Source organism: Acomys minous, assembly GCF_964271855.1.
Source record: "Acomys minous genome assembly, chromosome: 2".
Lineage (NCBI taxonomy): Eukaryota > Metazoa > Chordata > Mammalia > Rodentia > Muridae > Acomys > Acomys minous.
The window spans coordinates 143993357-144008427 of NC_140484.1; the positions used below are offsets into that span (position 1 = coordinate 143993357).

General features: G+C 38.0%; 1 long non-coding RNA gene across 2 annotated transcripts in view; it reads right to left on the reverse strand.

Moving 5' to 3' along the window:
* Positions 1-795: 795 nt before the first annotated feature.
* The window catches only part of LOC311591667, a 31875-nt gene continuing 17599 nt past the window's right edge, over positions 796-15071 (reverse strand). The window contains exons 1-4 of one of the 2 annotated variants that reach the window (XR_014777160.1): positions 10398-10563; positions 9848-9940; positions 6059-6179; positions 796-2066 (exon numbers count right to left, since the gene is read on the reverse strand). This is a non-coding gene — a long non-coding RNA (uncharacterized lncRNA). Of the gene's footprint in view, positions 2067-6058; positions 6180-9847; positions 9941-10397; positions 10564-15071 lie in introns of those variants that run through there. The other variant, XR_014777159.1, reaches the window with a different exon arrangement.

Consider the following 15071-nt stretch of genomic DNA (forward strand, 5'->3'; position numbering starts at 1 on the left):
AAATGGGACCTCATGAAACTGAAAAGCTTCTCTAAGGCAAAGGACGCTGTCAGTAGGACGAGTGATAGTCTACAGATTGGGAAAAGATCTTCAACCCCACATATGACAGCCTCTGTGGGCACCAGGTACACACATGGTACATAAACATCACACATGCATGCTGAACATTCACATACAAAAGAGATTTTGGAAACACTCTCTCTCTCTCTCTCTCTCTCTCTCTCTCTCTCTCTCTCTCTCTCTCTCTCTCTCTCTCTCTCTCTCTCTCTCTATCGTTACTGGATCTTGGATTCTGATCTCAGGTTATCTGGCTTGGCAGCTAATGCCTTTACCCAGTAATTTTGATTGTCACCTTGATAGGATCTAGGACCATCTATGAGGACCATCTTTGTGTGTCCCTGTGAAGGGTTATCTAGGTCATATTAATTGGCCAGAGCCATTCCATGGGGGTCCCAGACTAAGTAAAAAGGAGAAAGGGTGCGGAATACCAGGTGTTTATTGTTTTCTGCTTCTTGACTGTGGGGTCAATGAGACCAACCACTTCAAGGTCTTACTACCCTGACTTCTCTGCCATAAATCCTTCCTTTTAAAATCTAGCTCTTTATGCAGGCTTCTGGGGGAGAAATACCAGAAATGGCCCTATCTATCTGTGGACCCAATGAATTACGTGAATAATTTTCTGGACAGGATGTGTCTACTGGTTCAATACTGGGAATAACCAAGAATGTTCTGATTGGATCTGAGGCCCACTCCACAGGAGAAAACTCATGTTTGGTCCTAGTACTATAAACGTGGTCAAAAGCTCATGCCTTGGTAAGTTACAGACTCTAGAGCAGCGCTTGCTACTGTTGTTTTGATAAATGGACATAGTGTTAAGCTACCCTCTGAATACTTATGTTTAGCCACATAGATTAGTGCCAGATTCTGCTGCCAACATAACATGGAGCCTGCCCCCCCTTGGACCACAGCTGTATCAGCTTCTGTGTGCCAATTCTGTGGAAACACTTTCCTAGGCAGTCGCTTTTGAGGAACAGGGAACCCCTTTAGCTTAACCTTATTTCCTAAATGAATGTAGATCTTTGTAAGATGGAGCCTTCTCTTAAGGGCCGGGCTTTGCTTTCAGGACACTTTCCCAATTCTACAAGGGTAGTGCAGAAAGTTTCTATAAAATGTGGTAAAATCTTCATCAGTTACGTCTTTTCGGTACCAGCCTGAACACCCTGCCTTAAACTTTCCTCTGCCAAACACATCAGTCCATCACCTTCATATGTCACCCCATTTAAGCTTTCAGGACACAGGCAAAATGTAGCCAGATTCTTGGATAAATGACTCTATCCTAGTTCAAGACACAGCCCTTGTTGCCTGTGTAAACCCAGGAGCCTACTCTCCACTATCTTTCTCCCCATATGACCGGCTTCTAAGTTCCCAGTAGAATGGCCCATTAAACTTAGCGTCTAGCATCCAACAGCTTCTCCAGCCCCACATAACGAAAGCTTCTACAGTCCTCCCATAATGAACTCCAAGGATTAAAGCCACACAGACAAGTGCATCATAGCAACAGTCCCGTTCCTCAGAAACCACGCCTGTCCTAGTTTCCCATTGCTGTTAGAAAAACACATAGACAAAGCAAACGGCAGCATGATGGTTAGTTCAAATCGCCAATGTGGCACAATCTAGGCACACATCGTCATGGTCCTCCCACTTCAGTTAACCCAGTTAGGAACATCCTTCACAGGCATGTCCACAGGGTGACCACTACAGACGTTCCTCATTGTGATTCTTCTCTCAGATGATTCTAGGTAATGTAAAACTGACAATCAAAGCCAATGATCACAATGGAGTAACGTCAAACTTCCTTCTCAATGCTTATGCTGAAACCCACAGATTAGGATTGCTCTCAGCCTCTATCAGGGAAGCTTTTTTTTTCTTTTTTCTTTTTCTTTTTTGCAGAGCCAGACGATGAGGAATGGTGCTTTTGGCATATGACATCGATGAACTCATAGCTATGGTTACTTGCCCAGACTTTCAGAAGATTGGACTTGTCATCATTTTACAAGGCCACAATACTCACTTAAAGACAACAGACAGTTATTGGTTATCATGGGAAGTGGTACCATCTTCAATGGTGTAGCCACTGATAAGTTTCCCATGTTGCACGCATAACAGTTGACTCATATTCATACAAGTAACTAGAATTAAATGAAGTGTGCCAAGAAACCAACCAACCAACCAACCAACCAACCAATTAAAAAAACCCTAAACATCAAGGTAGGGGGTTTGCTGGGAAGAAGTGTATGAGTGGGAGAAGGGGAATCGTGGTTGGGGGCAGATAAAATGGTTCAAATTCAGTATATACATATTTGAAATTGTTAATAAACATACATACATACACACGCATACACACACACATACATACATGCACACATTCTAGCTCTCAGCTTATTAGAACAGGCATTTAATAGCAGTAGGAAAGAAGAAATGTATTTTAAATTAGAAAGAGTTCTGAGGATGATTTTGGGGGACTTTTGAAGAAAGCCAAACAAGATATAACATTCTAACTTTCTTTTTAATGATTTTATTATTTTTATTTATTATATTTATTTTTACACATATATTTATATTATTATACATAAATAAACTACATACAGCAAGAAGAACCATGAAACAATCAGGAATTATATAAATGTTACATTTATAGTGTTTTGGCTATTTGTATTTTGCAATCTTGAAGAAAACATCCTTCTTATCTTGGTGAGTCTAAAAATCTGAATGTAAATCAGTATCTATCGTATCTCATCTCTATCAATTTAAAACATCTATCTAGACCTAGAATTCCCCCAGAATTCCAAACATAAACAATATGCAGCTGACGAAATCATGCCCCTGAAAGAACATGAGGCAAATAATAGTCAGCTGCCATGGAGAACCTGAAGCAGTCCCACATCTCATACTTAGAATCACAAAAACAAAAACAAAAACAAGCAAGCAAACAAAACAAAAAACCACATTCACATAACATTCCTGTGCTTTTAAAGAAACCTAAAATTCTTACTATATTTTCCACTTTCTGTTTTAAGCCATTAATCATACCGTGTTTGGTGAGAAATTATAAACAGAGACATTTTCAATAAACCAAATGGTTTTTCAGATCAGTGGCCAAGGTTTTCAGGAAACCTCTCCTGCTCAATTCTAATCTTCATAAGTTTTGATAGTATCTACAGTGTTTCATTTCCTGTGGAAACATAATCAAAACCATGTCTCCAATGCAAAACTAGTGCATGTTTCCATTCTGACGTTAACACATCCTTATAGTATATAGGTTGATTTAACTACACGTTTTTTCTATAACCTAATCCCTTTCTCTCAGCTGCTGCTATTTCTTTTTCATTATCATTCACAATTTTTTGTGGGTTTTGAGCCAGGGTTTCTGTGTAGCCTTGGCTGTCCTGGACTTGCTTTGTAGACCAGGCTGGCCTTGAACTCACAGGGGTCCACCTGCCTCTGCCTCCCTGAGTCCTGGGATTAAAGGTGTGTGCCATCATTCCTGATTTAACATTCAGAAAATTTAAAGTTAACAAAGCATTGTTTAGTCTATCCCTGGAGGCCTTTACTCGTCCTTTTTGTTTTATAAACATTTCTTTTAAAGTGTGATTAGAGCTGTCTACAACTGCTTGTCCTGTAGGATTGTATGGTACACACGTACTACGCTTTATAGTACAATAGGCAAAGAATTGCTTCATCTTACTTGAGACATATGTAGGCTCATTGTCACTCTTAATTTGTACAGGTATCCCCATAACAGTAATTTCTTCAAATAATTGTGCAATTACAGAATGGGCACAAAGTGTTGCCCATGGAAACACTATGTATCAATGGCATTGTGTACAAACTTTAGTTTTCCAAGTTCTGCAAAATGAAATGCATCCATCTGCCAGACTTCATTTATTTTTGTACCCCTAGGGTCACTTCTGGTGGGTAATGGAATTTGGTTATACAAAGATCAAGTAGGACATTTTCTTATACTTTCCATGGCTTGTTGCCAGGTGACAGAACTTTTTTTCTTCAAGTCTTTATTGCTAAAATGGTGTTTTTCATGAAAATTTGAGGCTTCTAACACATTTCCTATTAATAATTGATTAATATTTTCATTTCCTTGTGCCAGTGGACCTGCAAAGCCTGTATGGGACCTAATATAGGTGATATATAATGGATAACTTCTATTTCTGATTGCCTGTTGCAGTTGTATTAACAACAAGGTTATTTTTGAAGAATCAGGAATAAATTCAGCAGTTTCTATATACAAATCAAGTCTTTTTGCATATTGTGAGTCAGTAATTATATTAACAGATTCAGGAGAATCTATTATTACCGTAAGGATTGCATACAAGCTCTGACTTTTCAACTGAAGCACATGGGCTTTGAATTACTTTGCTCATTTTGCCTGAAGGTGTGAAGGTGCTTGTGATGGAGGCTAGAAGGTGTTGGGTCCCCTGGAGGAATTACAGGTGGTTAGGAGTCACTAACAGGAGTGTTTGAGGACTGAATTCAGGTTCTCTGGAAGAGCAGCAGGTGTCTTTAAGCACTGAGCATCTCTCAGCCTGCCTCTCAGACTCTTAGGACTAAAACTCTGTGCCTTAAACTGTCTTTTTGGTGACCATCTAGGAATACATGAGACATAAAGACATGATTGAGTCTAATGTGATTTTTGAAAAAAAATCTCAGAACCATAAGTTGTAGTAATTTTAATTTTTGGCTTTAGCACACATTTATCATTGATTCATTCCTTTGTTCTTTTTGTCCTTTCCTTTTTCTTTTCCTCGCCATACCTTCTTTCTAACTTGTGCCTTTTTTTTTTTTTAGGAAGTCTTAAACATCTGTTCTTTGAGTGGAACTGAACTTTCAGATTTCGTAACCTTTGTGTACCCAATGTATTTGTTGTGTTAAATTTGGAATTTGAATAAGCACTGAATATGACAAGGCTACCACATCAGGAGGGAAAAAAGCTCTGCCATTTCTTTTGATTTTTCTAGAATTCTAAGTGCACCCCTAAAGCTCAAAGGAAGGGTGTGGTTTTGACTCGAACTTTGCCCTATTGGCCAACCTCAGGGAGTCTGGGTTGAGTTAGAGGGAATGTAACAAAACCTGACAGTAGACAAGTCTGATGTGGTTTGAAGTTTCATTATGAAACTTCTGTGTACTTCTGCTTTTCACCCAGTTGTGTCATAGGAAGACAACTAAAACATTTGTTTTAGTTTTTGCTAACCATCTGTTTAGAATAACACAAATACATAGTATTTAAATATTCTACATTGTCACTAGCAGTTTATCTTAAGATGCTGAAATTGAATCATTTACTTATTCATAAGCCAGTTTAAAGCTTTAAAAATGTTTCTTCAGTTGTGATTACATATATACAAACACATACACTACATACATATTTACATATTTCTTGGTGTTCATGGAGGATTACAATTCAGGACCTTCCTTGTGTACCAAAATATGTAGCTGTTCAGATGCCATATAAAGTAAGGTAGTATTTTCATATAGATTATATATCATCCTAGATACGTTTAAATTATGCTAGGTTAGTTATAGTTAATCCAAGGAAAGTGCTATATAAAGAAAACATGTATGTCCTCAATAAGGTGAATTCTTTTTCAAATAATTTTGATCTGTAGTTGGTTGAATCATGCATGAGGAATCCACAGTATGATAGGCCAACTGCTTATGTACAGCATTACATATTTGCATAGATTATTTATATCAAAACAAAATACTGCAAATTTAAACTAATTTACTATATAGAAGCTTATATTTATTATAGAGTAATTCAATACTATAAAATTTAGAAATCTGAAAATAGTATGGAATAATTTCTTTAACATATTGGCAATAAATATAGAATTAGGTGCTGAGAAGAACTCATACAGGAGAGTACATAAATGGTACCCTCTAAGAGAGAGATACAAATAAAATACATGTGTTTTAAACAGTCAACGAAGTCTAAAATTTCCTAGGCTCAGTTTACCTAGAGATCAGTGATTTGAGTACCTGGAACTTAGCAAGATTAGACTTGAGATATTCAGTCTCAGAGAAGAAGAATTAGGAGGAAATCTTTCTATTTGTTAGATGGGTTGGGACAGTAGGTGGATGAATATTAGAAAGTTCAGAACTGCTGTCTGTGGAAGGCAAAGACATTCTATCAAATTGGAGGTAGGGGAGGGTCATGTTCATGCATATAACTATAGCTTTCAGGGCAACAGCCGAGGCTCTGGCAGCCCAGCGTATAGGTCTGGCCGCCCATCCCAGCATCTCAAGAGATGAACCACGTAGAAAGCAGTGGCCCCAAATGTTTTGTGGTATCTTTATGGACGTTGGTTTTGGTAGAGGGCAAGGTGCGGCCTCTGACTCCTGACTTGATTCTTGTACTATAAGGGGTCTAGCGATGTCCTCATAGCGGTCCTGTTCTCAAGAGGTCAAGCCGTGTCTCCAGAGCATGGCATTTGTTCTTCCTGGAGTCCCAGGTGACTTTAAGTTGAGGACAGTTGCTTACCTCTGTGCCTTCAGCCAAAGGAGACAAAAATAAAGACATGGGCGTCAGACTTTGAGTCTGCTTTCAGTCATCTGCGGCCCAAGGGAGGAGTTTTGCTTTTTAGCAAAACAACTTCTAAGTTCCTAGCTCATGTAGTGCATTAGTAAGTCATTCCACATTTCACAAAATGCACAGCCACATAAAATATAACGTGCTTTTGAACAAAAATTCAAGATAAGTATTTTAACAAAACGTAGTCTAATAAATGGTTGTTTCCTCCTATTACTGGGGACCAAACCCAAGCCCTGTGAATGCAAGCAGGCACTGTACCACTGCGTCACACCCTCAGCACCACACAGCTTTTAGTAGATATATTAACTCACACAATGGTAATGAATACAGTTAGGAGTAAAAAAAAAAAAATCAATAGGCTTTACTGTGTCTCATCATGCGTGACTAATGGCAGACTTCCTGTTGGTTTTAGATAATCAGAACCAGGTTCCTAAAACTTTAGAACAATTATTCTGGGTACTACACCAAAGAAGCCAAGCTATGAGACCATATGTATACCTATGTACTCGACCCATAGATAAGCAGGAATACAAGCATGTCAGTTCTTAAATACAGCAGTGAAGGCAGGGACGTACAAAGGAGAATTCGGCAGCCTAAATCATTCTGGCCGTCTCATGGATGAAGAATAATTAGACAGTGTTTAATTCTCTCTTGGCTGTTTTATAATAAGTTTCTACGTACATATGAAACTTATAACAAGACCAAAATGACTTTTATACAACCTATTACCTTCATTTATCAACAGTTTCTTCAGTGACTATTTCTTATGTACCTATTATAAAGGGAAAGTCTCTGAAAAATATTATACATCACTGTAATCTGGGATACAAAGTAGAATGAAACTGCTTTGGGAAACTTAGATTTTATTTACAAGAATGAATGAGTTTAAATTTAAAGGGCAAACAGCTCTCAAGGTTCAAAACTTAAAACTGCTATGTAAATCTTAATTACATCACCAATGAATAATCCAAAATCCATCCATACTAAGGAGTATCAGTAGTGTTTATTTTTGAGTCTTATTATTTTGTTAAATAATAAGTCACATTTTTCCTTTGGTAGTAACAGAAGTTCAAAGAAATCAGACGGGTATTTTATATAAACTAAAAAAATGTCTCCCAAACGGGTACTTTGGTGAATGTCAACTGGCCATCACCCAATGCTCCACAATTGTAGCAAACTCAGCCTGATAAGGCTGAAATCTAGGCAGACTGCCATGACCCACATCTCTTTCCCTCTTCTGACTTACAATGCCACCATCTTCCTAACCATGTACCAAACTCCTTAAGCTGGAAACTGGGTGCTCATCTAGCCACTGTATTTCTGGGGTGCGCACTCTTCATTTTGAGTCTTCAAACTGTTACTTCTATTTTTACAACAGGCCTAAAATCTTAATTTCATCATCGCTGCCACTGCTGTACTGCCACCCCCTTCCTCTGCACCACAATTAAGACTCCAACATGATCTTCCTCATACTGGGCCGGGGTGCTCTAGTTTACAGCCTCTTTCTTTTCTTTTCTTTTCTTTTCTTTTCTTTTCTTTTCTTTTCCTTCCTTCCTTTCTTTCTTTTTCATTTTTTTCTCTCTGTAGCCTTGGCTGTCCTGGACTAGCTTTGTAGATCAGGCTGCCCTTGAACTCACAGAGATCTGCTTGTCTCTGCTTCATGAGTGCTGGCATTAAAGGTGTATGCCACGGATGGCTGGCTACAAGTCTATTATCTTCTTAAATTATTGGGTGTGACTTGATATGGGATTGTGCAACTGATTGTGGGGACTGTGAAACAATTATTTTTTGCAACAGTAAATATTTCTAAGTGTGCAACAGCCAAATGCATAATGAGTCCACAGTGTTTTTTTTTTTTAATGGTGTTTGCCTATGTCGTCTCACAGGCTTTCGCTGCAGCCTGGGCTATGAACACACAATGTGTATACTCTGCACTTCATATGTCACCATTACATGCAACGCCAATGACTGATACCTAAACACCTAGGCTCAGATTTGGGGTTATGATGTTGTGAATCTCAGTGTTTTTACTGTACATATAAATTTTTCTGTTATATAAAGGCTTAATTACAGAACACCAAGACAATATTTTCTTGCTGGCACTCTTCAGCATGACAGTTATCAAAGTAGTTTGTCTCTAGATTACATTTAGAATGTTTGATTTTAAAATTGCTGTTTCAATTAGTGACTTGATTTTTATAAAAAAGTTAAAGTGGCATTTGTCTTCAAATTAGGATGGAATTTCTTATGCTTTCTAAAATGTCCTTAAACAGAGTTCTGTCATTTGTGTGATGTATGTGTGCAAAGTTATGCTTTCAGTGTTAGTGATTATATAATCAAAATATTAGTGAACTCAAGACGAAAGTATTGAAGGTTCTGTATTTATGCAGTATTAATATTTAGCCAAGGTGCTGGCAAGATGGCTTATCAGGTAAGGTGCTTTCAGGGAAAGGAGGAAGACCTGAGGTTGGATCCTCAGCACATGGGCAAAGCAGCTAGGTGGTGAGTGTCTCTAGGCTTAGCACTGAAGGTTGTGGTGGAGACAAGGAGAGTTCCAGAGGTTTGCTGGCCAGCTAATATTGACAGAACAGCAAGATATAGGTTCAGTGACAAGCCCTCTTTCAAATAAAAAATATGGTAAGAAACTGGGCATGGTGGTGCATGCTTTTAATCCCAGCACTGGGAGGCAGAGACAGGCAGATCTCTGTGAGTTTGAGGCCAGCCTGGTCTACAAAGTGGGTTCCAGGACAGCAAGGGCTACACAGAGAAACCCTGTCCTGAACCACCCCCACCCAAAAAATATAGTGGTGAGCTATAGAGGATGATACTTGATATCAACATCTGGTCTACAAATGTGTATGTCCAGGTGAGGGTGTCTGCATACACATGTGTGCACATATGCATAAGCCCCCTATACACACACACACAAACATATCATAAAGTAGTGATCCAATATCTAATTCTTGATATAAAAAATGAGCAAGCAATATTTATTTCAGTAGCATGCAACCATACCTGACATGCCTTCATCTTTAATAAATGGTAAAATTATATGCATACCAAAGAATTCTTATTTTTCACAAGAGTTATTTTTTAAAATATGCTTGTTTTATTGACAAATATTTGATTTATGAGTCTGTTTTATTTATCTGTATGCTTGGGGTCACATAAACATTTCCTGAGCAAAAGGATCACAAGTGGGGAAAGGTTTAGGAGGTCTGTTCCAGCAGAGACTGCACATACCTGGGTCAGCTTTTCCAACTTAACTATGCTTCAAGATCATTTCTGCAAGTAGCATGTGCTTCTTCCACGTGTCTGTCAGTTACTTTTCTGTTTCTGTGATAAAATATATGACCAAGAGAATTTATTAAGGAGGAGTTTAGTTTGGTTTGTGGTTCTAGAGTGGTAAGAGTCTCCCATGGTGGGAAGGCACAGCAGCAAGCAGCAGGCTTGAGGGAAGAAGCGGGACTCTGGCTGACCTTTTCCTTGGCATGTGGGGATCAAGAGAGCAAACAGCAAGTACAGTGAGGCTATAAACCTTAAAAGCCCGCTCCAGGAACATACTTCCTCCAGAAGGTTCTGCCTTGCAAAGGTTTCACAACCTACTCAGTCAGCTTCACCATTGGCAGCTGAGTGTCCAGATAACTGAGTCCACGGGAGCGTTTCCCACTCAAGCCCTATCTATCTATTGCCTGTCTAAACAGACCGCACACGTTTATGTCATGAGCTACTGAACATGCTATTTCTTTGCCCGGAAGGTCCTTGCTTCTTTAGTTGGTAATCTCCTACTTACCTTTTGTGTTTGAAGTGCCATCTCTTCTACAGAGCCTTTGACATCCTCAGTTTGTTTGCTAATCTGTCCTGAGATTATTGTGGGATACTCGTTTCATCATTTTCTGCTTGCCTTGTGCTTGTCTTGTGCCCAGTATTACTCAGGTTTCAGTCCTTGCTTTTAGCTGGTCTGTAACAACCAGAAGCCCTGCACAGTGAGCGTGAAGATGACAGTGGTATTTCCCCAACCTCCTTTGGCACGGAAAATATTACTATCATTATATTAAATGTCTTGGCAGGGCCTGCATTAATCTACTAAGTCAGAATTTCTAAAAGGTACTTCTACACATTTCTGGATTTTGCTAATAATCTCCTCAGGACAAAGTGGCAGGGTGTGTGTGTGAAGAGTTGATTCTTCACTATTTCCAATTGTGTACACCTCTGTGAATAAATCTCTTATTAAACTTTTAAAATTTCTTATGAGTATGCCATCTATTACTGGCTTATACTTGTGGTACCCTTTATGTATCTTTTTAATTTTAATTAACACATTCTATTTCAATTATTGTGGATTTTCTATTTTTCTTATTGATTTCCCTTAAAATAGGCTTGAACCCAGAGTAAACGAGATTGTGGCTATGTAGGAAACTGCCTTCTTTTCCTAGGAGGGTATTGTAAACATGGTAGAGTAATGCAGAGGCCAGAGCAAAGAGGAATATTCAGGACGTGCTGGACGTAGGAGTCATCTTTTAGAGAAAGAGCTAAGTGACAGCTTGGTATGTACCTTTAATTATGTTTATCTGGCAGAAAGTTGTACGTACAGAAAACAATGGCTTTGATGCAACCTGGTCTTGGAAACCCGCTTGGCATCTTATTAGCCATGCAACACTGGGAAGATAATGCTTGCAGCAAAGAAACTGTGTTCTGGCTGCTTTTAGGTAATTTTATCTGTGAGGACGTCATCTGCTTCTCAGACGGATGCCCATTTCGTTGCTCATTATGTTATTACTCACGCCCTAGCCCATGGCTTTCTTTTCCATTTTCCAAATATGCCTGCTTTATCTTCCAGACATCAGATTACGTTGTCTGATAGAATGTGACTATCCAGAAATGTGATTATTCTTCTTACTTTTAAAATTTTTCCTGTTTTTCAAGTTTGAGATTGTATCTCATTTAACTATTTCCTTGGTTACTGATTGACTTAGTGGAATCCAGCTTCACTGACATAATTTCTGAACTTTGGCTGCCTCTAACATCTATTTGAACCACAGTAGCTTGTCAAATTGCCTTGTTATTTTTATTGCCTCTTACAGAACTACTGAAGCTTATTACCAATGGTCACTTCAAAATGCGTCAGCTATTTTAGTCTCTCAATAGTTATTCAAATGTAACACACTTTTCCTTGACCTTTGAAGCCTGTGTGCTTTGTCCCCAGCAGTGTATATTTCTGGGAATACTATATGGAATTGTCCAAGTCCTGAATATATCAATAAATAGCCATTTGTACATTAAAAGACAGAAACAAGCATAAAAAAAAAGATGTCAATGCTTACTTTTCCAAATTGGGACTTTTACTGTATTGTAGGACAGCTTTCTGCTAACATTCTTCTATTTCCTATTTCTTCCATGGTCTTCCTATTTTAATAAACCAAGTTCTTTCTTTTTGGGTCACAGGCTGTTGATTCACAGATTGAGAAACTATTTGCTATAGTCTGCTAAGTAATAAGCAACAGTGACATTTGGTCAACTTTATTCAGGACTTCAAAGTTTATACAGTCTTTTTCATTGGTTCGAGTCTAGAACACAGAATCTTACATAAGTAACTTTTATATTACTAGAATAATAATTCTTTGGTTAGTATTTTTGGTATATGGGCATGTTTCTGATTCCAAGGCAGTTACTCATTAATTAATTAATTAATTAAACTAATACTTATTGAGTCTTCCCTATATTAAACTTTGTATTAGAAATCCTATACAAAAGAAGAGATGAATGTGGTGCAGTCCTTGTATTTAAACCATGGAAAAATATTTAAAACTAATAAGCAAAGATATTATGTTCAAATATTTTCATATTAATTTATATAAAAGGTTAGAAGAATACAGCAGAAAAGGAAGTTAATAACTCTTGCCTAAGATTTGTGGCAGCTCAGGCTCCAGCAAAAGCCAACTATAAGAGAACAACAAATAAGCAAATATTAAAATGCTGAAATGAAATATTAAATTTATGTGTTTTCAAAATATTTCATATAATATTTTTTCTTGGGCATGTGAGGATGATGCCACAGGGGAGGTAGCTGTCAAATCTAACAAACAAAATAGGATATTGCAATCCTGACAGGTGGGATCTCTGTCTTATTGTCCTAGACATCTAAGCACTGGATTTTCCAGACGCTGTTACCTGACATTTCTAGACAATGACTGCCAAATGGAACTTAGACAACATGCACAGAGCTTGAGGGTTTTAATTCAATCACTTATTTATCTTTAAAAATTATGGTAAGATAACTACATGGAAGCAGGTTCTAGGTTAGCATTTCCTGTTTTTAAAATAACTTACTGATTTTTATTTATATATGTTTGTGTTTTGTTTGCATGTATGTCGAATCACAGATAGTTGTGAGCTGCCATGTGGATGCTGGGAATTGAACCTAGGTCCTCTGGAAGAGCAGCCAGTGCTTTTAACTGTTGGACCATCTCTCCAGCCCGTGTGTGTGTGTGTGTGTGTGTGTGTGTGTGTGTGTGTGTGTGTGTGAATAATACTTGAATGATGTTGGGCACACACCTTTAAAACACGTTTTTAGATCCTAGAGATTGAACCCAGATCCTGTACCACTGAGTTATAGCCCTCAACACTCGTGGTTGCAGACATTGTGTATATGGGTCCTAAAGAGTGCTTTTATCATTGTAACACACTAAGAAACTCTTTATTTCTTTTTTCAAAAGCAACTACAACAGAAAGAACAAGCAGAATTTCCACTATAACTAATATTGACTTAACTTTACAGGGTCCCAAACTTGAATGCCTCTGTTTATTCATGAAATAGAGCCAGGCTATTGGTCCATTTGGATTTGCTTCCAACTTTTGCAGTTCAGACTGTTCAGCCAGTTTAACTCTTGGCCTCTCAGGTGAATTGACTTACAAATGTTATAGGAAAGGCCACAGCAGTGCTGTTATGAAAGAAACCCATGCCCTGGAACATAGCCCAGTAGACGAGAGTCGCTCAGCAAAAGAGTTTCCACCAGTTACACTTGGGAGTTACCCTTGGTTTTGCCTTTGTCTCAGACCATCTGGATGTCAAAAGTGCTAATAAGCAACTGACTCACTGGTGGAATAAATTCAATCTGTTGATTTTGTTCTGGAAAGCTCTGTAATGAAAGAAGTACTGCCAATAAAGGAGCAGAGCAATCTCTCAAGTTTTGAGGTCACATAAGTCTAGTTGTGAGGTGGCATATTGATATGAGTGGGCACTATAATTTGGCATATATATATTAATGAAAGAAGCCATGTTTATATCTTGGCCAACAATTCTTTTTTTCTCTCTTTCTTAAAAGTAACAACTGTGGATTTCTTCTTAGAGACCTTGGGCTTATTTCATAGCTCTCTGTGTGACAATTACTGGGAAAGTTTTATGAGACCTGGCAGTTCCCTGAGAGTTATCAAACTAATTTAAAATTTGACCACTAAGCTAATGTCAGAGGACAGCATCGCTAATGTCAGAGGACAGTCCTCTCAAGTAAGATTTACAAGAATAACGATGCCTTAATGAGTCATTTCAGTGAGGACTAGACATGCATGTGTCCTAGCACCTTATAATACTTTTTAATTTTCTTGTTCTGGCTCTTATACTGACCCATGTTAGAAAAAAAAAACTGAATGTATTCATTAGTGACAGAATTTTTTTGGAAGCATGGAGAGACAGGGTTTCTCTGTGTAGCCCTGGGTGTCCCGGAACTCACCCCCTATAATCTCAAACTCAAGAGATTTGCCTGCCTTTCCCTCCTGAGAGCTGGGATTAAAGGCATACACCACAAGTCCAGCTGTAGAGCCAGGATTTTGATACATATTCAGGCTAGCCTTAAACTGGAGATTGTTCTGCCTTGGCCTATTAAGTGTTGGTTTATTTACTTTTTATATAGAAACAGGTAACATAAAACATCATGCTGTGGTATACAATTGTGTTCATTTTATTTAAAAACTACACTTGATTTTATTATTACTAAAATAACTTATCAATAATTTCAACTGGGAGATTTTATAAAATTATCTTTAAAACAGCAAAGCTAGTTGTGAATTAATTGGCTCATGGCAACCACCGTTTTGCCTCATTTGGTTAAATGTCTGTTGCTATAAGTGATTATTTCTTTCTAGCTTTACCATTAGTTTTCTTTTTAGTTTTTCTTGGAAGCTTTATGCTTTCTAGAAGAACATTCCAAATATGTTCACTTTAAAGGGCTGCACATATCCTTCACATTTCTTTTAAGTACCCAATCAAGGAGCTAGCCTAATGTACCATCTCCTGGTTCTCTGTGACTTGGAAAAATACAATTGATAAAGTTTACTGAGTGTTTTTTATGTGTCAGCCACCACTGTGACCACTCTCAATTAGTACTTACTTACCACTCATGACAACTCTGTGAATTAGAGGCAGGTTATCTAAATCTATCTACATTAGTAAGCATCTTCCTGAACTTCC